The sequence below is a fragment of the Aythya ferina genome (assembly GCF_964211825.1).
Source record: "Aythya ferina genome assembly, chromosome: 5".
In the NCBI taxonomy this organism is placed as follows: Eukaryota; Metazoa; Chordata; class Aves; order Anseriformes; family Anatidae; genus Aythya; species Aythya ferina.
In genome coordinates this window covers 18,336,494-18,364,117 of record NC_140301.1, presented here as the reverse complement: position 1 = coordinate 18,364,117, position 27,624 = coordinate 18,336,494, and the positions used below count along the sequence as shown (strand labels likewise).

Genomic DNA, 27,624 nt, shown 5'->3' with positions numbered 1-27,624 from the left:
AGATGATGCCTGTTGCTTATAGGTACTGAAGTCTATGGTTTGGCAAAATTTATTTTGTAGGTGCCAGAAGAGTGCCTTGGCTGAGGACAATAACAAGAATTCTTTTCTTAGCATTGCCAGTCATACATTGCCCTTTTTAAGACAGGGCAGGGGAAAAATCTCATGAAAGCATTTAGTTATTGGTTTATAAAAACCTTTCTCCTAGTGATCCAATTGTGCAGCACCAGTGGCAGGGCTAAAATGGCATTGATAAGCAGAGTTACCAGTGCTTTGCAGCTCCATGTGATGATGCAGGTAGCACAAGCAATTAAACCAAATTGAATTTGTTGTTGTTGGAACTGTTTCTTTTGTCAAGCTTTAGAAAAAAGAATTCTTTCAAGCAGAAACACATTTATAATTTTGTTGAAAAAAAGGATTCTGGAAGAAGTATTACACACTCTGCATCAGCTGCCACAGCGCTGCAGGAATTAAAAATTCTGTGTCTTGTCTCCTTGTGCCCTTATGGGCAAGACTCCCCAGGAGGTGTCTGTGATCCTTGGATCCTGCACCACCTCCTCAGGCCAGATGTGGAGATGACAGTATGTGAAGGAGGGTGAAGTCCTCTCCCAGAGCCCACTCCAACAGAGACAGCCAGCATAACGCCCAGCAGGAGTAGCTCCGCAGCATCCGAAATGTGAGCATTTCGTTCTGTGGAAAAAAAGTGTTGTCATCTTCTGGAGTGGGGAAAAAAAAAATCTCAGTTTCCAGTCAGCTCTAATTTAACAATGTCAACTTATAATAGTTTCTTATACATACTTAGTTGTGTAAATACCATAGTAATATTGATGCTCTGAAAAATAAGCCATACTTGTGTAACAGACAGGCGGTGTACGTGCCTCTCTTGCTGACAGGCAAGTCTCCAGTTACTCTAGACTAAGGCTTTTCCTGCCAGACGAGTGCTGGCTGCTGCACTCAATTTCTGATGGGTCGGTGATGATAAATAATTTGTGCTGACTAGGATGGAGGCTACCACATTTATTCTTCCTTGTTTTGGAGTAGCAATTTAAACCCAAGTCTCTGGGAGTAAACTGCTGTGTATTCACTCTGCTACTAAGACTCCTTTTCCAAATCAGCTGTCAGTAGCAGGAGTTGTAGCTAACATTGGTTTGTAAATGCATTGCTCATTTCAGAAAGATTGCATAGGGTCTCATCCTCTCTACAGAAATCATACTGCTCCTTGGAATTAATATATTAATATGGAAAAATAGGGATGCATTCCAAAAATATCCAATTGTTGCTGATAGCTGATTTTTGCCTTTCGCCTGATTTTGTTTGACTGATTCTTCCTTAAAGTTGAGAAGAGCTGAGCTCTTTGTATTGGCCAAGTACAAAGCTTCACACACGTGTTACTGGATGTTTAAATGTAAAGGAGGATGCCTAGGCATTAAAGAGGGTAAGCAAAGTGTAAATAAAAAGGGCTATTTCGCTCATGCGTGAGGAAAGTTGGGGTGATTTGCTGAACATCTTAAAGATATTTAGGTTTTAAAATAAAAAAGGTACAGTTTTCAAAAATGTGGATGAGAAGAAGTGGTCTCTCAGCCACCTCACTAATGTACTTGGAGTTGATCTTGGGAAAAGGCTGTCCGTTCCCACTGACTCTAGTGGAAATATGGGGTGACTAGCATCTAAATGAGGTAGCTTTCGGAACAGTGTGAGCTCCTCCTTGCTGCAACACCAGTTGCTTTTTCAGACTGAAAAGTTCCTTTTCAAACTGTTCATTTCGGTCACCATCTAATGGACTTTTGAAAATGAAATTTAGATGGCCAAGTTATTTGGCTGTCTCGTGTATTGTTTGTTCCCTTTACTTTGACTAGCCTGTTTTGTTCCAAGGACTCTTTGAAAGGTTGGAGGACTAGCAGGATTAAACCAAGTCATTGCATTAGGGAAATGAAATCTCATTAAGAAGGCGGTTGTGATTCTCTAATCCCTCCCTGTGGGTCTTGCCTCTGCGCCAGGCTCAGGCTGACAGAAGCAACGAGGAGGCCGAGCGGGCACTACTCCCCTCACTGCAGCACTGCGGAGGGGCATCCGCAGCCCCTGCATGGGTCTGGGCACACCAATAGCTTGCTGCTGGCAAGCCGACACGTAGGTAAATTCACGCCTTTGGGATAACTTACTCATACGCCCATATCATGAATCATGATTTGATTCCTCCTCTGATCCTCTGGTAACAATGCTGGACTGCCTTGCCCAGTGCCAGTAAAGCACTGCCCTCAGGACTTGACACAAATGTTCACACCTTTGGGGCATTCATCAGGAAACACAGAAATAAGAAACAGTCTCATAGAAGAAAGAGTTAATTCAGATGCCTGCCTGCCTGATGGCTTCTGGTTAGGAAAGTTACTCACCTGTTGCTCCCAGATGGACAGACTGCAGAAGAGCCTTGAGAAGGAATGATCAGGGAGAGGAAAGCGTGATTTCCCAATTCACATCAGGAGCCTGAACCTCTGGGTGGTATCGTGGCTTACTCTGTCCTAGATTTGTGAAAGTAGCTCATGTTTCATTCGGGTGCTAATCATGGGTCCAAACCCTCACACAGGAAGAAGCTGAATCTTGTCTACCACCTGCTGAATGAATGACAGACAGCTCATCTGAAAATCTTTGTCATCATCCCTCATCTCCAAAAGCCCACATATTTTATTGCACACAGGCACTTGTAGGAAGAGTAAAAAATGTTATTTTTGTTTTCAAGCAGTTTTAAGTTTGTGTGTCAGTCGGAGGCGAAGCATCTTTTTCAATAGCAGGAAGAAAACATGATTTGGATCAAGCTGGTTTTGAACTGTCTTTTTTCTTCTCCAAATTTCACTACCAAAACAAAGCAAAACAAAATCCCCCAGTCTTACAGGGCAGAAACTAGTAGGGTTCCATGCATTGCAGCAGGCTTCAGAAGAGCCTCCTGTCACGGTGTTATCTCAGTTGAGATTAACAGATGTACACACAAACAAACAAACAAACAAAAAACTGTTGTGAGCTTGAATTAAAAACATGTATTAAACTATCCCTTGTAACGGGGAAATTATATGGATTAAGAAATGCTCCAGAACTTGTGTGCTAACTAAAATTTGCCTGGGAGGCTTGTTCCTCATCAGCAGTCTGAGCGTGTGCTCTTGAATTGTGATAACGAACAAGCCACACAAAGGAAAGCTTTAAAAAACTGCACCACTCTCTGATGATAAATGCAAAACCCTGTAGTTTTGCGGGTGAACAGAGATAGTGAGACTTCTGAAAACATCCATAAAGAAAATATCATATATTCTAGTTTCCATCAAATCTTGAAACAAAAAGCAAGAAGAATTTGATTGTTTCTGTGATCAGCTCCAAGCACTGTCACAGGTCACCACAGGACTGATCAGCTGATCACTATGTCTATCATGACAGCATCCCCAGTTCATACTGAATAACAAATTTCACCAAGATGTCCATATTTTTTCTCTTGCTTTATGCAATCCTGATAATAAATCTGTTTTAAGTCTTCCCTCCCACTCACGACCTAGTTTGCTCCACTTATTCAAGAAACAATCTCTAAAGCTTGAACACTATTTACATTATCAAGATTTACTTATCTTTTCTTTTTTTTCCATTGAAACACTAAGCAGCTCTTACATCAATGTAGGTGTGTTTGAGAATTATGAGAGCCTTCAATTCTCATACCAGACTACACCCACACAAGTCAATTCCAGTTCCAATGACTAAAGGTCATGTGAATGGCAAAAAGTAACAGGTAAGAACCTAATTTTGCTATTAAGAGTAACTGAATTTGCAGTTATGGTTTATTAGTAAAAGGATTAATGCCACGAGCAGTAAATCCTTTCCCTACCTTACATGTGTTGGTGTTTGTTCCCACTGTTGCTATTATTTTTAAAGGCAATCCTAATGGAAAAAATACAAACATGATGTGTGAGAAGAAAGATTTGGTGGAAGAGTATGCCCATTTCCCTCCAGACACACCAACGATGATAAGAAGCAGTGGTGGGCTAGCCACCTGCCAAGGGATAGGGAGCATTTGCTATCCAATTACTTCCATAGGCTTTACTAATAGCAGGTGTTTGAGTGGTGGGAATTGTCAGGTTCCCTGAGGCTGATGGCCTCCTGTTCATGCATTATGCCTTTCCCAGGATGACATATTTGTATTTCTTTGGTTTAACGGCATTCTCACATTAATTTAGTGGTTCCAGTTCTTAGCACTGCTCTTTGTCTTTTCAACCAGAAATTCCCCAGTATAGTGGTCTCTTTTTTACATTCTTCTCCCAAACCATACCTGTTTTTAATAGTGTTTAATCTATGCTGCCCACTTGAGTGATTTGTTTATTTAGTAACTCTAAGATGCGAGTCATGAAGGCTCTATAGAGACTAGATGCTGTACGGATGGTCTCAGAAAGGTTTTGCTGCCCTTGGAGATTTTCACAGAAGATACGACCTCTGAAGGGATATGTGATTTTCCCATTTTCTGTGAGGTGTGGGCCATTAGCCTTCAGTATTCCCCTCAAAATTACCTTTTGCTTGTGTGCAGTGTTACACTAGGTGGGAAATCTAGTTATAATTTCTGGGTGCAACATGAAAATATCTTCCAGGAATTCAGGAGCAAAGCCACGTGGGTCTGTGTGGTGATTATGCAAGACCTCTCTCCTTTTATTTAGGAAAATACTATGTGTTGAGGGACTTGAAATCTCACAAATTAAAGAATAGTAGAGTGAACTTGAAGAACAGTTCACTCTACTACTCTCTTCTGCTTGGAATAACCTCTCAACAAGACAGGACCTTAGATTTTGATAACGAAAAACTTCCAAACTCTTGAGTAATTATCTTCAGGATATTAACAGCCTCACTTTCTTTGGTCTCTCTGTTTCTTCTGCTTTTAGCTGTATACCAAAGGGAAGAGGCCATGGCATCAAAAATGATGTGATTGATCTTTTTTCTGTGTTTCCAGCAAAGGAAACAATGTCCAATACTTCTAGAGAGTGATGCTGTTTTCCTTTAAATTGCAGCCAGCAGACTTCAATTTTCTTTGCTAGAATAAGGTTGGACTTGCTGTGAAGAGGACCACATGTAATTATCTGGTCAAAATGAATTTATTCTGTAGCTCATCCTTATTATTTGTGACTGTTACAAAGCTCAAAGGTCAGGCTTTTCTTCTGTCACAAGACGTGCAGTAGATTAAGCTGTGTATTTAGGATAATTGTGAGCAGGCCACTGTTATTCTACCAGAAAGACTGAGCTTGTCTGACAAGGCATGTGGTTTTCTCAGTTGCTTGACTGCACTATCTGACCATCCTCTTAAATTTGTTCTGTTGGGAGATGGAATGTAGTTAATGCAGTTACCAATATTGGTTGGGCTTCTGTTTATAGCCATTTTTTATTCTGTTAAATGCAATGGGTTATCAGAGTACTCTGTGCGTAACAGGGAGGCTAGCATTCAGCTTGGCAACATCAGACAGAAACACAAAGGACATCATGGTAAAATCGAGAAACTTGGGAAGAAGGGCAGGAAATGGCAAACTCTCCTCCTGCCCCAAATTGTGCTGGAGACACACTTTATAGCGTGTCTTGCAGACAATGGTGGCTTTAACAAAAGAGCAAACCAAAAAGTAGGCAACTGAAAGTGTAAGGTTGCATAAAACCATGTATCTCACAGTGAGATCTTAAACTAGTTTTGTATCTAAATTTGTACCTTTGTTTGTTTGTTTGTTTTTAATTACAATCTACGCTATATCTCTTTGTGTTGAACAAATTTTGGTGTCTTCTTTTGCAGTAGAAGTAAGAGTTCAGATTCTGTCTTGAAAAGTGTATAACTGGGTCTCCTGTGCATAACTGGGTCTCGCTATTCCTAAACAACATCTTACATGGAACAGTTAGATGCAAAGCTCAGGCCTCGTTTACAGTACAGTTCTCAACCTCCTGCCATGTTTATCTACCCTTCCTTGGTGGTCTTTGTTCTGATGGGATGGAAAATGATAGCTCCCCAAAGGCTGCCAAATCTACTGCCCTGCTCTCAGATGGTGAGGTGCTACCGGTAATTGCAGATGTCTCCTAAGGCCCGATACTCCAATGACGAGAGTTAACTTGTTGTTTTGAAAGAAAATAAAGTTTACTGCATTTTTGGTTGGTAGGGACATACAAAGTTGCCTTCAATTGGATAAACAGTAGCATTAATAAATAATTAATAAAGTTATTGTTATTTTTAATATAAGGCTTGATAAGATTTTCCCAGATAGGAGGCAAAACAAGCCTTTCACTTCAAAAATTAGTGGGTTGAGCTCCATGGCTATCCTTCTGAAGGAGATGGGGATGAAGGATTATAGTGGTCCCTTCTGATCTGTGTTTTTTTTTCAGTAATTTAACCTTTGCAGATCTAGCTAGTTAGGTAGCTAATGCTCTCAGAGTACAGGTGAGTCAGGATTTGGGTAGCAAACAGAACAGAGGTAATGCAGTCCATAGTTCACAATTTTGTTCCAATGCCCTGGCAAAAAAATCAGTGCCAGACAACCTGATATCAATTGCAGTTAAGTATCTAATCAATCACTATGCTAGGAATTTTCCTTCAGTGCTTACCAAGTTTCAGTTTCAAGATGTTAATTCCTCTGGCAAAATTACCTGATGCTTTCCCCGCTAATTTGGTAAGTCCAGAAATGAGAAGGTAGCCTATCCTGAGACTTGTCAGATATGTCAACGAATGCAGCAATGCAGAAAGTCTGTTTGCTTAATAATTTACAAGACCTGTAACTTCCTCTGATAGTCTTTAAGTATTAGGAAGAACCAAGGCAAAATAATTAAGATAGAAGGTTTTCTTTCTGGATGAAGGTAGTATTCAGTCTGCTGTACTTGGTGCTGATTTTGTTTCATGCCTGAGATGAAGCTTTGTCTGCCAGAAGAGAGAAACTCGATGTGCAGAGCTGGAATCCAGTAAGGGGAAGAGGGGGCTGTTCAAAGATGGACCAAAGGAAAGTAATAAACCTAAAATAAATAATAATAATGAAAATCTAAAATAATGTCACTGATGCAAGCAGACTTCCTTGTTGTCTAAGACAGAAGATTTAAATGCTATTTGCTGGCAGCATTTTTCAAAGCTAATGCTGCTTGCAGCTTCAGTTAAATGAAAAACAAATCACAGATATGTTAAAACTGCACTGTGTGGGTCAGACTGTTGTTTTCAATGAGCAGTGGTAAAACCCCCACTGTGGATTGAGTGTGGTTTAAAGTCCTGTCATTACTGCTCACAGTGATTTAAAAAATAGCATGTTCGATATGCTTTTGAATTACATGAATGCTTCTGTTTTATATAATGAAGGAGAAAATTATTAACATTACATTAATTTTTTGTTTGTTGCTCAGATGGGATGTTTGAGTCCCTAAAATTCAATGTTAGTGTGAATCACTGTCTCTATAGCACTGATAATAAGCTCTACTTTCAGATGGATTTATGTAAAGATTTGGTTTTCTTTTTCTTTAATCTTTTATCGGTTTATAATGCCCACCAGCCTTCTAGTGGGCCAGGCATGGATAGCCATCTTCTAGCTCATGTCTCAGCAGCTGTGATATACTGGCTCATTCCAGAGTCTCTTAGATTTTTGGATTTAATTCAATTGCTCTGACATCACATTTTTTCTTGTTGATCTGAATAGGAGTTATTCATAGTAAAGCACCATTAGTTCAAGTCCAGTAAATGTAATGGTGTGAAGAAAACTGTATAAAGAAATGTGGTCCACTGAGTTTTTTTTAGACCTATCTTAGGTGAAGATTTGGCTGCTGCTTTGGTTCAGGAACGCTACCAAGTCACTAAATACCCTTGATAGAGTATTTAGTGGTTAGGAACGCTATCAAGTCACTGAATACCTTACATTAAGCTTTGTTTATCCTCTTAGTTAACATAATGAATTGAGAAACCTTCCTGTTTTGTGCTCCTGAGAACCTTTTGCCATCTTCACAGATGAATCACTGCAAGGGCTGATCCTTCAAAGTCTTCTACTGAAACACTCTTATCTGTCTGTCCACCCAGCTGTTGGAGCTTTTTGCATAGACAGCAAACTACAGCAGGGATCTTACAGAGAAAAGAAATGTCGTCTTTTAAGATCTCTCTTTCTTACCATCTCTGACACCTTGCAAGTACTGAACTGATGGAAATGAGTAAAATCTTTGGGTTAATGGAGTCATGACTGAAATGTCAAGGAGGTCCAGTGCCATAACAGCATCACATCCCTAGATCTGGAGGACATTAAGATATGGATTCCTTTTTAGCCGTGCTGGCATCTAAGTGCCCAACAAATAGCTAGACCTTGGTTCATCGACACTTTTTCTGAAAGGCAGAGAATGATAGCAAAAGAAGCCATCCCTAGAGCCAGCTTTATTGCAAGGGGCATCTGTAAAGGGCACAAAGTATCTAGGAATCTAGTTCATATTGCTTTGCCTGCTGAAGCTCAAGAGCCTGATGACTTTATCATATGCTGTGATGGCAGAAGCCCAGCTGTGAAACAACATTAAAACCATTGCAGTAGGTCAGAAGATGAAAGAAATGTTGTGAGAGTCACTGACCGATTAAGCAGTCTGTCATCAATAATTGATTTTGATGAAGTGGGACAGTAAATATGTGTGGGAGAAGTAAAAAATAAGTCAAAACTGAACCTATAGCTTGCAGTGACAGTTATGAAGTAGGGAAATACTGTGCTGTACTTCTGGTGTTTTAATTTATGTGTGCAGATAGGAAGAAGTTGCTTCTCTTTCCATTTGGAAAATGGACATTGGACTCTTAATGCACTTACTGAGTTGAAGTTAAATAAGTGGAGAGGGCCAAGCCAGTAATAGTATAAGCAAATAGACCTCTATTACGTCAATCAAGTTGTGGCTATTTATTTTAGAGCTGTTTTTGGCTAGTGTATTGTGCTCAATATATTGCATTATGGAACACTTTGACTGTGCTGCAGATCAGTCTTCTGGAGTATGTGGTAAAAATGTTCACGCAAAATATAAAAACAAATGTGGCTTGGTTGTATCACAGAAAGATTTAACTCTGCAGAACTCTACGTCGCTTCGCACACTGCACAGCCAAAGCTCGCCAGCGCATACTGAGCTCTTATAATGAAAGTGCAGCTTCTACCATCAAAAAGCCCTTTAAATAGTATAGCTTACATCAGGTCCGAAAGTGAAATAGGCTACTTCAGCAAAAACAGTTCTGTGTCTGTATAACCGCATTTAGGGTTTTTGTCAGTATGGAAACATCTAAATTCAAAAATCACACCACTAAATTATTAGTACTATACCAGCAGAAGTTTCTACAGTTAACCTAGTCTCAACCAATTCTGCAGTGAGGTTATAACCATAGGGGAATGAATCTGTGGGTACTTTCCAGCAGTTTGCTGGATTGAGAGATGAGTGGAGCAGAGGTTTTCCCACCCAGCCTCATTTAAAGCATGTGGGATATCAGTATCCATATGGGAAGCTTCATGATTAATCATTGTGGAGATTTGTCTCTGTGGAAGACGTTTCATTTAGCCCAGGATTGAAAAACAAAGGATATGTTGCTGCCACACTAATCAAAAACACAGACAATCTGCTGTTCATATGTGCCAATTGTTGCAACACTGTAATGTAAATGCACTTAAAGATGAGACAAATAATTATAGGCAACCATTCTGCAGAAAGCTTATAGGAATATGGGCTCTTTAGGGGGATGCTTTCATGTGCATTAAAAGCCTTTCACATACTTAGCTCTGGTTGCCAAGTTCTTTGTGCTTGCTGTTGGTAAGTACATCAGAACATAGCACCTGAATCCAGAGAGTGCCAAACAAAAAGCAAAACTGTAGTCAAGGGGTGAAGAAGGTCAATGGAAAATCCAAACAGTAGGTGTGTTTGTGTGCTGCGGTGGTAGGTACAAACACGTAAACTGACTTGAATCCCAGAGAACCATATTTATTTATAAACACAGTAGGTATAGCTGTGCTCATATTGCCACTCCGTTTAGTTTCTGGAAGTTTCTATGTAAGAGAAAAGCATGAGCACTGCCACTGAAGAGTATCTGTAGAGAAATGGCCACTTCTGTAGGTTATGCAATCTGTCAGCCGTGGGCATATAATGCTTTTGAAAGGATCAACAGTGGCAAGGAATGAATTGTTTTTGTTCAACCAAGTTTCAAAATGTATTTTGTAATCTTATCTGTTAATATTGAGGTTATTGCTGAACTAAGGATCAAATCATTGCAGTATGAATCGATACTTCTTCTACAGCTACTATTACAGTGAGAATTGTACCCTTCCCTTTCTCCTAGTTTCAATAGTTTCTTCTCGCTTCTTGTCCCAAACAGGCTGTTGCCCTCGACTGTTGAGTTGTTGTTCTGCAAAGCTGTATTCATACAGAACTTGAATACCATGTGCAAAAGAAGAAAAAAAATGCAAAAGACTCAGAAAAAGGCAACAAGAATGATCAAAGGTCTAAGCAAGAGGCAACTGAACTGCTTGGATTCTTTGGTTCAGAGAATAAATGAGCAAGGTAGGATCTGACAGAAGTCTACAGATCATAAGTGGCATGGGGGGGGGTGGGTACTGGTCACCAGCTCTTACAGTACAAGAGCCAGGGACTGTCCAATGAAGTTAGCAGGAATCATGTTCAAAAAATGAAAAAGAAAAAAAAAAAAAAGTAGATTGCTATAGGTAGACTTCCTGCCTGCAAATGCTTTGGATGCATTAAAAAAAAATATGTCTCCATGGCTTTTAGAGGAGATGGGACAAATACCTGGAAGGGACAGCTCTATTGGAAATTACCAAATGGGCACATGAAGCTCAGGAAATACTTCAGCTTAAAATAATTACAGACTGGAAAGTACTCCAAGGAAGTATCATATATGTTTTCTCCCATTCTTAACTTACACGTGAGGTGTGCCTGTGGCCACTGTTGAAGACAGGATGCTGAACCAGATGGCCATTCTGTAGCTCTTATATACCTTTCTGTTATACCTGAGGTTTTGCCAAGATATTTTAACCGCTGATTTCTGAGAAGTGTTTTCTTACTTGGTCAGTCTTCCTAGTGCCAAATTTAGTGCGGATATTTCCAGATTTCTTCAAGATAATCTTGCTCCTTGTATCTGCACAATTAATTTAATGTTATTAGGTGCGATTGGAACAGGACTTTTGAAACTAAAGTTCAGATGGCATTGTCCTTCCTCTCGCCCCTTGAACTATTATTGTGAAAATGACTGCATCTTTCTTTCTGCTTGATATTTCTGTGGCAGTATGTTCCCAAATGAGCCAAAAGAACTGTGGACTTTCTGTATTGACAGCTATTCATACATTGCTCTGCTGCTCATATATCCTATTCAAACTATTTAAAACTATCAAACTATTTCTCTCTAGGTGCATAAGCTTCGATTTCCAAGCTAGATTTGACTTAGTTACTTTTATCACAAATATAAGCCACTGATTCTAGCCGTTAGTTGTTTTGGGGCTTTTTAGCTCACTACCATTTGAGAGTCTTACAAGCAAAATTTTGATCCCTGATATGTTGGATACAAGACCAGTGCAAATCTTACATGTCTTTGCTAGAATGCAAGACAAGTACATAAAATAATTCCTTATTGTAATTCTTAGTGGTAAGTGTTGCTATTAAGTCATCGGCTAATTTCTGATTCTGTGAAAGAAACATGTTTTGGGCAGAAATTTTCCAAGCCTAGGTTTGTTACAAAGTAAATTGTTTTCTGAATAAAAAGCTTTTAAGCAGATAGACAGCTGAAAGGACCGAAATTCAAAAGTTGCAGTTTGCATGGAAATTGTCTTTATTGTGGAGTTGTCTATAGGTTTTTTGTTTTGGCCTTCAGTTCCAGTTGTCTCCTTTGCACGGCAGCAGCCATCTTGTTTAGTTTTTGCCATTAGAAAACAATCAGAAAACCGGTGTTGCCAAGTACAAATGTGTCTCATTTTTAAAGTTCAGCTGTTTTCTCCTTATATGATGAATTTTATAGAGCGGCTGCTGCATGATACCTTTCAAATATGGCCAGCTCTGCCAATTCTCATGAAAGGGGTGTTGTGGCCAGACGTTATTGTTGCTGCCATTACAAGTTCCGCCATTGCCAGCCAGACCTTCTTGGCTAAAACGGCGCAATTTTCTGCCTTCATATTTAAGGGGCTAACTGGCATAAAAGCAAAACCTAGCATTTGTCTAGGTGCACAGCAGAAAGAAGCAGGTGCATATACAACAGTGCAGGGACTCTGCAGGAGAGAGCCAGTATCTCTAGGATTTGCATTACCATCTCAAAAGCCTTCTAAGTAGAACTGAGTAATAGTTGAACTAGATTGCATTACAGGACAGAAGATATCTAATGGGGCATATGAGACCAAGAAAAAAAAAGGCAAAAAAAAAAAAAAAAAAAAACTACCTCTGTGTAAAAAACTGACTACAGCTGAGAAGCTAAAGGAAGGTAGAGGTGAATATAGAGGTGTACAGACCCAGTCAAGAAGGTATCAATATACAGTTGTAAGCTGAATATTTGGCAGGTGGAAATTAGTAAAAATTGTAGGTATCCTATTTCCTTATTAATTCATGATACTGGTGCTGAACATGCTTAGTTGAAACAACACCTGTCCTAAGCCCTCCTATAAAATAGGCTTCTGGAAGGACTGCTGAAGTTGATTAACTTTGTTCCCCCACCTACTTTGCTTTTTACTCTCGTTCTGGTTTCACTCAGGGCTGGAAATGAGGGTTGTCAGGAAGGCTAGTTTTGTGGTGCACAAGGAAATGCAAGAGCTTGCCAATGGAAACCTTTGTCTGGCTAAATTTTGTTAAAAACGTATTCATATAAACTCAAGTGACGAGCCAAATGAGTTGAATTCCTCATTCATTCTGTGAAGCTTTACATGATGTGACAACCTGGGAATGACACAGGGTAAGACTGCAATCAAACTCAGTTGTCACAAGCTCTCTGTTAGACAAGCATCACTTCCAGCACTTGTGTCCCTGGTGCCAGACAGCAAACTGTAGCTTTATTTTACTAGGTAGACCAAAAGATGGAAGAGTATGTTCTCAGCTAAGAGTGTGTTTTTTGAGGAGCCTCATTCTTTATTTCTACCTCCTCTCTGTAGCTGGTTTCAGGGAGTCCATATTTTTTAAGCTGACAAGACGTGCTTTTTCTTTATTGCCAAACTGGTGAAATGGCTTCCAAGAGAAAAGAGAAGGGGGGTATTTTGGTTTTGAAAGCTTCCACTACATTTTTTTTTTCCCTTGTAGACATCCTTTGCACTTGACAAGCAAAATGATTGGATTCAGCAGAAAGTGTGCTCAGAAGTCAGAGTCTCTTTTGCAGCATTTATAAGGGAAAGTACAACCCAGCTGTTGGCAAAACATAGCCTCATTGTTTTGGCAATGCTGTTTCATTTACCTTTTTTTCTTTTATACTAACTTGTTTGCTCAGGTATTGGAATTCAGACTTTTTCCTTCTTTTTAGAAATTCACACCCTTTCTGGCAAGGTTTGAACTGTTTTTATTGCTTACAATTATACCTACAGGTAAAATAAATACTTTCCCACGGATGCACTGGAATCCGGTATGGCTATAAGCTGATGTAGCTGTAAGAGCGGAGTTGTACAACTCGTATTTCTGCTGTTCTGTCTTTTCCTTCTGACAGTTCTTAAAGACACAGGGCTTGGATCTGCTCTTGCTCTTGAGTAATCAAAGCAATTCTTTTTAAAGGCAGCAGGGTTTCGTCTATGCTAAATTGGTATGGATGAGAAAAGAACTAAATGACTCCCAGAGTAAAGACCTCTAAGGGAAACCTAACGTGGAGGTAATTTTGCAACACAGATATTGCTGCGGCCTTTAAACGTGTAACTGTCTTAGCACAGCTCTATCCTGCGTGCAGAAAAATGACACTGAAAGAACATTTTGCTGTCATAAAGTAAGGGGTAGAAGAGTTAGGAAATGGCCTAATTAAGGTCACCTGTGTAATTCATTATGATTCATTTTTTAATTATCTGATCACATACTATTTTTTCCGCAGAGCCCTCTACCTCTGTGCACAGGATGTTCAGAGCACTCTTAATGAGCAGCTATTCAGTAGTTTGTTTTATCTTCATTGTTCCATGTGTGGCCCAAGGCCTTATTTACTGCATGCTATTAAATCCTGTTTTGAGGGCTAAATCCATAAAAAGACTTTGGCCTGGTGACCCTGTGTGCTGAAGTATCGAACTTTTCGACCCCCTGCTGTCTAGTGTTGAGAGGTAGAGTTTATGACCCAGGTGTGCTGTTGCAGCTGTATTGCTATCAGAGCGGGGCTAGTTCCCTGCTCTGGTACTGCAGTGTGCTGTATGGACGTGCCAGCTCTAGTCACTCCTAGCTCAGGTAACCTTAGGAAGTACGCGCCACTCTGTGGCATCAGCCTACTCTTAAATTCATGTAAGTGTCTCTTTTCATTACACGGTTAAATGGGAGGCTAGGGTTTGTGACTCATGCATCCTGTTTTCAGCGATGTCACTTATGTGCTGAAAAGCCTTGGAAAAGTATTTCACCAGTTGTGACCCAATTTTCCTCTCTGTAAAATGGGAATAATGACATGGGCTAACCCATGTCACAGAGGTGTTCTCTGGCTGCAGCATTTAAAAAAGCTTTTGAGTCTTGGATATAAAAGGTTAGGGAAAGACAATGTATTGCTTCTGCATCCAAAACTGAATGTCAAAGCTCTGGAAAGCTCCCCTTGTCTCATCTGCCTGAACTAGATTATATTAGGATAATTGGTGATTCATTTTTCCTTTTAAAAATGGGATACTTCTAGTGCTCATAAAGCTGGTATCTTCCAGAGTCATTCCAGAAGTCCCATGAACACATACGAGAGAAAACACAAGAGAATCATGGAGAGAGAGGGAAACACTTTGTCTTATTCTCAGTTCAGGCTATATGAAGATTATGTCCATAGCCTAATATGGCCATGGGCCATTCTTGAACCTGGAGAACATAGTTATGAAGAACACAGCATGACTCACATCCATATTATCACCCTTTTCCCCTCACCAGAAGCTAAGGTACCTTGGCCATGCTGCCTAGTGGGAACAACTGCTGGTCTTTGCTATCACTCAGTCCACGCTTAGGCAAACTGGGGGAATGTTACTTTGCAAAAGCCAAAGCCATGTTTGTGAGTAAGCTAACAACAGTGTGGACAGCCATCGACCAGGCTTGAAACCTGTGCTCTGGTCCTGTTTATTTAATCAGTATAGACGTAGCTTAGGAGGTGTGGAGGGTGCTCAGCTTTCTACAAATGCATTTGTCACTGTGAATATAGGCAACTCCTTAAGGTCTGAGATGTTTCATTGTTTTACATCAAGGTAGTGTAAATGGGTCTGAAATTCCTTGTGATTAGAGCTGACTAGGAATACTGGGATGAAATGACAGTAAAAGCCCTGCTCTTTGATAGAGTTGTGGGAATGGACCGATTCTAATGTTTTATGCAGGAGAAATTTTGCTACTGAAGAATTAAATTTCTTCTAGGTGAATAACAAAAGGGTTTTCTCTATCCCAGAGTACCACTGGTTTTTATATTTCTGAGAGGGATGGAGAGTCAGGAAGAAAACAGTACAGTAGCTACTTGAACCTGAATCCCTTGCAGTTTAGGTGAGATCCAACCATGGAGTAATTTGTTATGTTATTATTTTTCTGTTTTCTGTTGTTATTTGGTAACAGGTAGAAGGATGCAACCATTTGCAAGGATAGTTGGTTGTTCTATTTTTCCCCATATATATATATAGAGAGAGAAAGAGATTACTGGAGTTTTTCCTTAATAAGGTTTTGATGATGTTTTCAAGGGCAGAGAAACAATTTGCTGCTTATTTCTACCCTGAGGTCCTGCCAGTGTGACCTCATGTTCATTTTCAGCCAAAAGCTGCATTGATTTTCTGCATTGATTTTCCTTCATTTATACATAATCTGAATGCAAAAGTGTGTAAGTGATACTTGAATTGTTCCTCCTGTGTTAACGTGCTGGAAATATTCATTTTATTGACTGAGAATGTGCTTCCAAACACACGAACACATAGCAAGTGAAAGAGACCGCAGTTAATACGTGTAATAAAAACAGATCTGTGAGAAGCAGGCATGATTGTCCAAAATGAGCATACATTTCTGGAAACAAAATTTTCTTCCACCACTAAGGACCTGATTGCTCTTTAATTTAATCCCTGATGGGCCAACACGTGGGAAGCGAGCTACATAGTGGAGAACAATCTGTATAACTCTCCCAAGTTCAAAACAAGGATTAATGCAGGTTAGCAATCCCACATACAGTATAACTGATCTCTAAAATAGGGTAAATGTTTAAAAAAAATAGCGAGCAAACCCCCCAAAATATATTCTAAATATTTTCCAGAAAGTGAGACTCAGACCTGAGCTAAACTGTCTGCTTCTGCCATTTCTCACTGAGGTCTTTTGTGGTTTGCCTCGAACTCCTTCCTTCAGACTGATCAGAAACTGGATTTCAGTGTCACTAATACTGTCCATGCCCCTCTTTTGTACACGGCTTGGTGAGTCTGATCTGTGACCCATGTTCAGCCTGAAGGAGCAGCTCAGATACTTCCCTGATCCTTATCCAAACCATTCTGAAGCTCTTTCTATAAGCTTCTTTCTATAAATGCAGTGATTCAGCCTGACTGGATCCTTGTTGTAGGCTATGACAAAACTTGGGTTAACTGTAGAATCGGCCCTGCTGGCAGGACAGACTTTCTTGCTAGATTTATAGTACTTCCTGCTTCTAGCTGGGCTGCAAATAGAACAAGAACAGCCTTTCTCATAGTGTCTTGGCACTGCTCCTGCTAGAGGGAACCCAGAACAAACAGGATACAATGAAAAATACCAAACTTTCATGAACTTCTTTAAAAAAAAAAAAAAAAGTCTTTGCCTTGTGGTTGGATTTGGTAGACTTTTCCTGGGTTGTTACATACTTTATTCATGCCAGTTCACTCACCATTAACTTTCATGAAAGTGTGTACAGTGAATACATAAAGTTATAATTCTAAGGACTAGACATAATTCCAGTTGCCTTGAAAAGGTGACGTTTTGGCACATCAGACTTTTAATGTTAGCAACTTTTTTTGCTGCCTTTCTCAGTATCACATTTGCACTGCCACCTTTTGTACTTGAATCCATCACTGAATGTCATTCTACCAATGAGCTAAAACCCTTCAAACACTCAGTCCCTTTATCTCTGCCTTAGACAGATTAATGAAAAAGAATATTTGAGTGACCTGCTGAAAACTGAAAAGGGAGGAGATAACGGAGCAGAAAATCAAGGACTCCCCAGATCTATCAGGTCTAAAAGACATGACATATCGTCCACTGAAAGTAATAGATTTTTTTCATTAATTTCATTAGCTTTCATATAAAACTCTAAAAACATAAACATATAAAAACATATTTAAAACATATAAAATGTGCATCATAAATAGCTGCAGAATAAGAAATATAAGACATTAAAATATGATTAAAGTCATCTGAATTTGTTTAAAAATTGCACGCTCCACCCACATATGTATTTATTAGCAGCAAACGTAGCTAAACAGGTCAAAGAAAATCAGCTAAGTCTCGAAGTACCTACGTTTAAAATAAGCTAACTCTAAAAATACACTCAAAATGATCAGATAGGCAAAGCTGGAGACAGTGTTGGAAAGTCAGAATGAGGGATCAGGAGCTTAAAACCCCATGACTTCAGGAGGCACAGTGCATAGGCACAGAGCAATGTCTGAAAAGTCAAAAAATAGCCATTTGTTTCCTATGCAACAGAATTCATACTGCTTACTTTTCTGTAATAAAACCGTCTTGTGTTTGGGTCCTGATCTGCATAGACCATCTTTAAATGTAAAATAGTTAGTCTTTTTAGTTTTATTTTAGAATTTTCCATTCTTTGGGAAGCTCCAATACCCTCCCTTCATTCATCCTTTTTTACCATCCTCTAAAAATACGTAGAAATACATACGTGTAAGTAAACCCCATTAAAAGTATAATAGGGACAAAGAAACCCTGACCCTAAATCCCAAATGAGAGGGAATATTCAATAAAATTGGAGGTAATAATAAGGATTTTTTGTTTTTGTTTTTATTGATTTCCTTCAGAATACCTACTTGCAAACAAATATTAGTCAGAAGGGCCACTCCAGGCCAAGTATTACTGCTCCATAATGACAGCCTGGGGGTGGCTGAGGGCACTCTGCCTTCAGCCTGGCATTTCACCCCGCACCAAGGCACACAGTCCTGACAGCAGCGTGTATGTACCCTGTTGTGCCTTATTGCTCACTTGATACACAGCTTTCTGCATGAATCAACTGTTTCCTGTAGCTCTCCTTTCAGCTTAAATCCTGCTTCTCAAGTACCTCTTACCTGTCCTAGTAACACAAAAGGTAATATCAAAAGCAATTAATTACAATAAATTATAGGCTGAACATTTGCTTTGCATTATAGGCATAAGCAGGCAACAAAAGGACGCAGAACAGGGGAACTAATAGAGATGGACTGCTTGTGACACTTATTCAAAACTTAAGTGTTGTCAAGCCGATAGAGTTTAAGGTGGGTTTAAATTGTTATTGATGAGATATGAGGTTTTGCAGACAGTTTTACAGCTGCTCTGAAGGGTCTTTATCATCTCTTGGTATAAAGCAGGGTGAAGAGCCTTTACAGCAGCTGTATGGCAGCCGGAGAAACCCTTAGTAAGATTCTTGGTGTAAAGCAGGGGTTCCCAAACTGTGCTACACATACCATTGGTGGTGCACAAACCATTTCCAGATGGTAGATGAAGGCAGCTTCTCCATTCCTACATGTATGTGAAGTTTCTTAAAAAGCCATGGGGTAAGTGTTTCCACACAGTTACTGAAAGTCACCGCGTGCCTTGGTGCAGACAGCCTGCAGCACAAGCCAGCTCGTGCCCCAGCAGTGGGCAGCGTGGCGGTGCTGCCCCGGGCTGCCCCTGGTCTGCACGAGCTGTCACTGCTTGGTAGCTGGTGAGGATGGGCAACGGGGTGTGTGAGTGCCAAAGGGAGTAGGAGGGAGAGGAAGGGGGTGACGCCTTTTCCTTGTGTGGGCAAACGTGAGAGCTGGTCAAAAAACAGCTTTTGTGGTCAAAACTGAGCTGTGCTGTCATTGCCTCTGCTGATAGCACTGCCACTGGCAGTCATTCAAACTCAGTAAATCCTCAGCACACTGGGTTGATAAGCCCTCGGCACACAGGATGACTCTAACTCGAAGACCCATAGGCCACAGAGTATAGGATCTATGTGCTTTCAGGTGCAGGTAAAGCATATGTCAAATGTCTATGAAACAGCTTTGGTCTCTCATAATGTTCCTTAATGCACCAAGGTAAAGTAACAGAGCAGGATGGTTCTTCAGCGGTCATGGGTGCAACCAGTAGCTGGTTATTACCACACAGCAGCTGACCTCAGCCAGGGCTCTCCTGGAATTTCTGCTGATCCCTGCTCTTCCCCTCTGCTAATCCACATCATTCTCCTTTTCTTCGTGTGAGTTTTCTTTGATTTGTTCACTCATTTTGAATACATTTCAGTGGCAGGAGAACATACTTCATTTGAGATAAGACTACTTAAGACAGCTTTCTAGGTATACCTTTGTACATTTCCAGAGTTGCACAGGCTATTTGCTTTCTCCCATCATTTTCACTATCACGATACTGTATCAATTTTCTGATCTCATACTAATTTAATGGTAATGGATTATTGTTATAATTCCAGCAATGAAACAGGCAACACAGTTTTAATTTTGGGGAAATGAGGGCATTCAGATGTTGAAAAGAATGTTTTTCAGCACTGATCTAACACAGAAGTGTAGTGAGATATTTTCCTTCTAAGAAAGCCTTCAACATAGTGTTTACGGTGATCCAGTTTGCATATTTTCATACTTCACAGCTGGGAATTAATCAGCATCTACTTCATTACAAAAGCCCACCCACTGTATGTGGGGAGAGGAAGGGGTCTACTCTCCCTTTAGTAACACATCAAAGCTTTGGGCCTAAATTGAGGACCTTTCCTATTGTATTGCTTCCTAGACCTGATCACTTCTCATACCCTCTTTTCTGCTGTAGCATCTGAGTGTTTCCCAGTAGTGAGTTAAGCAACACAACTAACATCTGTCACGTGTGGTTTGTTCTCTTTCTCATCCTGTCTCCAGGGAGTCTTTCCATTTACTTCAATGGGCTTTAGATCAGGCTCTAAATTAGTCTGAAGACTTTAGGATGAGCGTGTTTTTTTTTTTTTTTGTTTGTTTGTTTTTTTTTTTTTTTTTCTTGTGTGTGTTTGTGTTATGTGTTGTTGTGTTTTTTGTTTTGTTTTGTTTTGTTTTGTTTTTGTTTTGTTTTGTTTTTAATTTTTATAAATGTCTACTAACTTTGCCAGCAACCAGCAAGTGGTAAAGACAACTAGAAAAAGAGGAAATTGTTGCTAGGATTGGGGATATTAGATGAGGAGAGGTTTTTTTCTAACTTCTTGCAGCTGCATCAGTCTTTGCTAAGGCCTTTAGTACTATACTGGCCTTTCACTGCTTTTCTGACAGTCTCAGATGGCAAGGAAAGCAGGCTTGTAGTTCTGTCTGCTGGAACCTCTTCCACACTGCAATAACAGTAATCCTATATTTTTCATAATGGAAGAGAGTTTGTTTTTATTAACCTCCATTTGTTCATCTGTGTCTTTCCATTAGCACATCTTCCTTAAATAAATACCTACTTAAAGAATTTCTTTTTTTCACATCCTTTCACTTCCTTGATGGGCATAAACTCTGCATGTTGTTTCCCAACAATGTTCAGTGGAGCAGAAGGAATGGTTTATAGGTGATCCTTTGCAATGTTCATGCAGGTGAAGGCAGGGAGAATGCTAAGGTTTGTCTCCAACTTGTATATATTGCAGCAGAGTAACTTGACCTTTTTTAAACTGAAGGACCACCTAGACTTTCTAGGCAAAAATTGATCCCCATATACCTATATCGTAATGGCTTTCTTCTACAACCAAATGAAAACAAAGCTTTGGATATCCCTTTGTAACTTCATGTATTAGCCATTGGCAGGATTGTGTGTATATGTAATATCTCTCTAGCTATATGCGTACACAGATATTAGCATTTGGAAGGTGCCTTTCTGTGTCTCAAGACCACCAGTGCTTGAGGAATGTAGGTATCTAGAATTCTTCCAAAATCATTTTATGGCACCCTGAATTTTCTTGAGATGTGACAAAAAGAAAACCACAGAAACCAGGAGTGTACTGTCCAGTGATTTGAACACCATTTGGAGAGAGTTCTTAACTTTCATAGTGAAATATTCCTCAGTGTGTTTGGTGATGGTGTCAGAGTGTTCTGCCGTCTTCCACAGGGATCACTAGAAAAACAATCTCTTCTGAGAAGTGACTTTACACTGTGCATCGTGTTATGAGCTCTAAGCTTCCTCTTGCTGAGAACTGTTGCAACACCTGGAGTATCAACTTGAGCTGGTTGTCAGCTTAAAAACAATTGAATTTTTTGTTGAAGAATTAAAGCATTTTTTGTCACTGTTTCTGACTTGGTCACTGCTTTTGCGCAGTGGCTAGGGTTGCTGTGCTGTAAATTCTCAGGTCATCAGGGAATCCTTAAAACAAGGAAAAAAACATACTTATTTTTACAAGCTCTAATGAGCATTGTAAGAATCATGGAATCAGGTCTTCATTGTTCATCTTTGCAGGACATCCTATTAAATTTTACAGTTTATAATTTCATATGATGGTATATTTCATCCCAGAAGGCATCTACCAACAGATGTTGGTGTACACCTACCTGTGTACACCGAGGCTACAGAAATTCCAGGTTCTGTCCCAACATACAGATGAATAGATGTCTGAAACACAGCTTAATAAAACTAGCAATTGCACAACATGCAGCTTTTGGCTCTGTTGAAACAGTGATAAATTTTCCCAGTCAGTACTGGCTATGATTTTAAATGTTCAAGGATGAACTATTTGCGCTTCAGAAAACACTAAATTTGTCCAAAAGAGATCTTCATTTCATCGTTGTGAAGAACTATAATTCAGAAGGTACACATCTGAAGGAAAATATGCAGCTGAAAGTCTGGCTAGCTATAGAAATAAGGTTGAAGTATTTCATACTCAGACAGGAACAAACAGAGCAAAAGCTGTATATAACCTCGTTCTCCACAGAGAGACATTCAGTACTCTGAACCATTCTTCAGGCAGTCACCTCTTAGTTGTGGGTTATGAATGATGCTTGCAAAGATAAAAGCCTGAATCTGCACTCAGTTGGGTGAGTGTGAATTAGGAGCAACTCCGCCAAAGCCAAGAGGGCTATTCTGTTTGAAGGGAGAAGGAGGCCCCTCGAGAGGTCATTTGGCAGCTGGGTTAGTAATGGCTGAACCTTCTCCAAGTTGTGGTCAGCCTGGCTAGGTCTGCGTGCTGCCATCTGACTCATCTCATTTATCTCCGCTTACTGTGGTTGCCAGAGTGGTAGCTGATTACCTGCATTGTTTGCTGATACGTGTGAACTGATAGCTTCCTTCTGCTCTGAAATGCTACTTGCATTAGAGACAGCGGGTTTGCAGGGAGGAAGTTTAGCTCCAGTGCAACACCTAGACTGCTTTTGGTATCTGAGCTGGCTGTACACAGAAATTCATTGCTGCACGTTGGTATGTTATTAGCAGAATCCCTTTTTGGATGTTTCTCCCCTACAAAGTAATCTTTCAACCCTCATCTCCCATGGTTATTTTTTTGTATTTATGTGGAATAATTGTCTCTGTCTTTACCTTCATGCATCCAACGAGTAAATATTATTGATAAATATTCACCAACATAACTTGTAAGCAAGGCCTAATTTTAGGAAGTAGTTTCTGAAAGAAGAGGCTCTGCCAGTAGTTGATATGCCATATTTGTTTCTGTTTTAACTCTCAAGAAGACTTACCTGGAGTCTTATTGAAGGGTTTGATTTTGCAGTTATTTGTTTTTGCATGAGTTTATTTTTGGAGAGGTAGCCTAACCCACTGGTCAGAGCCTGGGATGCAAAGCCAGGAGTCCTAAACTGCTTCCTAGTGCTGCTGAGTTGCTCTGCAACCTCAGAGTGCTGTTCTATTTCTCTGCCTCTCAGCGCTAGTTTTGAAGCAAGGAGTGGTAGTCCTTATATTTAAGACTGACCGGTCAGGATTGGTGTTGTTATTCTGCAGTTAATGTTTGTTGAGTGCTTGGCAGATATGATATCCCACATTCTCAGATGCATGGATTATAAAGCCCAAAGGGAACATTGTTCATCAAGGCTGACCTATTTATTGGAGGTGGGCCCAAATCTAGACCCTGTATCAATCATACCCAAACTCTGGGGAAGCTCGGTTCTGAATTCAGATCTGGATGCGAGCCTCATGGCTCAGTCCCATCTCTGTAAACACCAGACAGGAATACAAATAAGCAATTTTGAATATAGAGAAAGATTGGATCCAGAACTTAGCTTTGTTCCAAACTGTCCCAGCCACTATAAATAGGTTTTCTATATCTCCAGTTATAAAACTCCAGAAGTTAAATTGTTTTAGTGAACCAAGCACATCTGCACAAAATATTGTCCTCAGCAAAGTAATAGTAATGAGTTACAAAGACTTGATCCTCAGAGTGCTGGCAAAAATCTGGAAAACCTCCATTACCTTTTGTGCTAGAGATTAAGATCTTGCTCGCCGTGTCTCTCTCCCACTTTTTGTAACTCCTGATTTTAGTAAACAAGAAGGGAAGGAGAGAAAAGGAAGGAACTCATCATGGACTTTGAATGATGCAAACAGTTTAACTAGGAAATAATGCTAGATACTGTTTCCCTTCCTTTGCTGTTTTTCAAGCAGGATGCATCCTTAGGAAACAATAATAGAACCGAGGATTACAAAGCCTTTGTATGCATTGCAGCCAAGTGGCCACACAGGAAAGTGATATACGGACAGGCGCTTGTGTAACGTGAGCGGAAGTTATTCAACATTCCTTGAGGAAGCATAGGACTAACTCTTGGTATCAAGACAAATATTCCTGTCAAGCTAAAAGGGAGGATAATGCAGGACACCATTTTGCATTGTCTCGCTTTGTAAGGTTTGCTGATTTTGTTTGCTTGAGCCTGGCTTCAAAATAATAGCATGACCTAAAAATAACTATGCATTTGGGCCTTAAAATGTCTCTGTGACACAAGGTCAAACAATAATGGGCATTTCCTACTCTTTTAACCTTTGTAGCAGGCAGAAGGAAAAGTGTTCAAAAGGGGCATTGCTGTAGAGGTCAACCTGAAACATTTGACCCTGAACTGTTTTCGTTCTTAAATTCTATATCCAGGAGAAGGTACGTGGAAGCCTGTGAGACACCAGTTTTCAACTTCTATATCTTGAATTTCTCTTTCTGCTATTTATAATTGTCACTATGTTTCACTGCATAATAATGCTGTTTGCAAATGCTTATGCAATTAAAGCCTGGCTTCTGTGAGCCAGATCTTGAAAGCCAGAGCCCACGGTACAGAGAGCCCTCATCAGTCTGCATGGCTTTGGTCTGTAAATTGTTGATAACTAGTGATCACAGCTGGGAGTCAGAACTCCTGTGGTCTCATCCATCTTCCTGCTGGTGTGCTGTGTGAAGGTTAGAAAGACGCACAGTGCTACTGAACCTCAGGCTATCTCAGTTACTGCTGAGCTACTGAAATGGTGGGAGATTTCTTTTAAAATGCACACTTGCAAGTCCTCATCATTTTCCACTGTGTTCCTACAGAAACCAAGAGCCTTGGGGCTCATTCTGTTCTTTTCCTTGGGGAATACATACCATATACGTTTTTTTGTACAGAGGTATGTCATCAGAAATTAACTGCTAAAGAATGCTCTGATTATACTCTCATCAGTCTATTCATTGTTCAATACATTTTCCAGTGTGATTCCTATTCTTCCACAGTAAAGTAATTCTGTTTTACTGTTCTTGAATGTGGAAAAGAATTTAAGGATGGTGTTAAACAATATGCCTAAAATGTTGCTTTTCTTCTCTGCACAGAGCTCTTTTGAAATGAAAACTATTATCTGCTCATGTCCTTACTACTTCATTCTCTCTTCTTTTTAGCCTTTGAGTATTGAATTTCTTAGATCCCTCAGTAGTATGCATAATTGTTACTCTGATATTGTATGCTTAACTTACTGGTCTTCCCACAGCAACTGTCTTCAGAGGCTCTACCTTCAACCTAGTCTTTTACTTTTGAGACCCTGCATGACTTAGAGGTACTCTTCCCTCTTGGCTTACCATAAAAGTGATTCTTCCCACTCACTATCTTTTGTATTTTCTATACTGCTGGAATGCAAATATCCACCAGAAGCCCAAATCTTTCTTTGAATTTCCAAGTATCACACAAAGGGTATTCAGAATTGATTTTCAACTTGACCACCCAACATTTTTCATAGAAAATGCTGCGAAATCCACAGAGAACTTAATCTTTTACTTGGAAATTTAGAAACCAAAGAATGAAGTTTTCTAGGTCAAGGTGAGAAACAGACAAATAAACAAACAAATCTGTGAGGTTTGGGGGCTTTGTTTCTTGTCCAAACCAGCATTTCTTCTCTTTGCTTTCATGGACATGTTTTTTTTTTGTCCATATCTCTGCTCAGAATTCTACCTCTTTGGGACTTGCTAACATATCAATACATAGGCAGTTTGTGTCAGAAGAATGTCCTAAACTGCTGTTGCATTTCTGTTGACCACTCTACTCACCTCCTCAGTCACTGCACATGCCAGGATATGAATCACTCCACAATAAAGTACTTTAGGGTACCTTACATAAAAAGGAACCATGGAATACCAAACCCTTTTGTTCCTTCTAATCTACATTGAAAATGCATTTGCAACAGGCGTGGGGGATTTAAGTCATTTAGTAAACACAAACCCTGATACCAAGTCCCGCAAGTGGTGTATAAGGCGCAGACTCTCTCAGTCTCGGGAGCATGAAAAGAAAATGCAGCTCTGAAGCTGTCAGCAGCACAGGGTGAGAGTGGCGGAGCTGTTCCTTGGCTCGCCTTCCAAGGAGAGAGCCGCCACCTCAGGGCCAGTGTTGTGGGAAGGAAACACTGCAACAAGCAGCCCCATCAAACAGCACAGTGAAGAAGGGGCTCTTGCAGGTGCAAGCTTTTCTGCTTCTGACTTTGTATGGGGCACTATGATCTTGTTTTGGCTTGGGGCTCCAAAGACTCAAAAGTTAGCTCTGTACAGAGCTCCCAATGATAAGACCAACTCAAAACGGCAGTCATACCATTATGCATACCATTTTATGTAGAATATTTGTTTAGGATGAGATCTTTTACTGATGGCATCTTTAGTATCTTAAGAGAGAGTAAAAATTGATTTGCTTTGACAGAGCATCAAATATTTTTGTTAAGGTATAAACACAATTTTTCATCCATACAGAGAATTGTAGCCTGAAAGAAATAATTGCTTGGAACCAGACCTACTCAAGTTTGAGGTAGGTTTGCAGTTTGAAGCACAAATAATGAATGAAATCACTGCCTTGTTTTCTTACGCATCTGGAAAAAAAATAGTTCTGATATAGTTCTAAGAACAGAATCTGAGTTTATTTCAAATGGTTGCCATCTCATTTCAACAAATACAGGCTCATTGGGGTAACTTCTTAGGGTACTTTACACACTTCTAAATTTATCTTTATATGGATGACAGTTCTGTAATATGTACATTGTGATGGTAGGCTTGTTTTTTTCATCCTACTAGCAGTAGTTTGACTAATGTGATTCTCATGCCAAGCAGAATATCAGAAAATCAGTTTTAGTGCTTCAAATTCTTTTTCTATTGTTTACAGCCAGTATAGGAGTTAAATGATATGGTAAGAGGAGGATGTACATCTTTAATATCTGAGCTGATAATACCAGGCAAAAATGATTCACATTTTCTCTCCAAAAACAAAGTTTTCCAGCAATTATATTTCTTGTAAAAACTGCAGCAAAAGTCAGTCCACATTTTTGTTAAATATGGATTTAAAATCTGAGTTTCTACATTAGAAACTGGGTTTTGTCCAAAGATATAAAGCTTCTACCAGGCCTATTAAAAATATTTCACTGTTTTGCATTAGGTGGTATGACTCAAAAAGTTGGACATAACTCAGGAGATCTCGGACCTAACACTATCTCTGCCCTCATTCATTTTTTTTTTCTGCTTTGCACTACCAGGCTGGCATCTTAAAGCCCAGTTGCTCTGCACATTTACACAAGTCCGTCCAAGTGCACCATGAATTTAATGAGTCAAATTTACCATGCTTGAGCAGAGCAACTCTTCAGATTGCTGTGATTAGTTTTTTTCCTACATTTTACATCAATTAGCTGGGCTATTTCTGGTATTCCTGTGTCACACTGCAGTGTGCAAGATAGTTTTCCTTTCAGTCAGACTGTGTAATAACATTGCCTGAGACATTCAGATATACAAGCCCCAGTTACTTTCACTTAGGACCTGTTGCACTAACTTGAAAAAGTATTGTTTAACATCAGCTCCTGATTATCCCATCCGTGAAATGAGAAGAGTTCCTAGTCTTTTATAGTTCTTGATTTTGGGGATCTATATGTGAAAAACTCCATTTAAATCATTAATATAGTGTGAATGAATGGTTTAAGTTA

The 27,624-nt window shown here is 39.8% G+C and overlaps 1 long non-coding RNA gene across 1 annotated transcript in view; it reads left to right on the top strand.

Annotated features, from left to right (window-relative positions):
• Nucleotides 1–27,624, top strand: part of LOC311437238 — a 114,859-nt gene that overhangs the window by 79,551 nt on the left and 7,684 nt on the right. Inside the window, exon 3 of the long non-coding RNA XR_014693387.1 lies at nucleotides 10,331–10,515. This is a non-coding gene — a long non-coding RNA (uncharacterized lncRNA). The remainder of the gene's footprint in view (nucleotides 1–10,330; nucleotides 10,516–27,624) is intronic.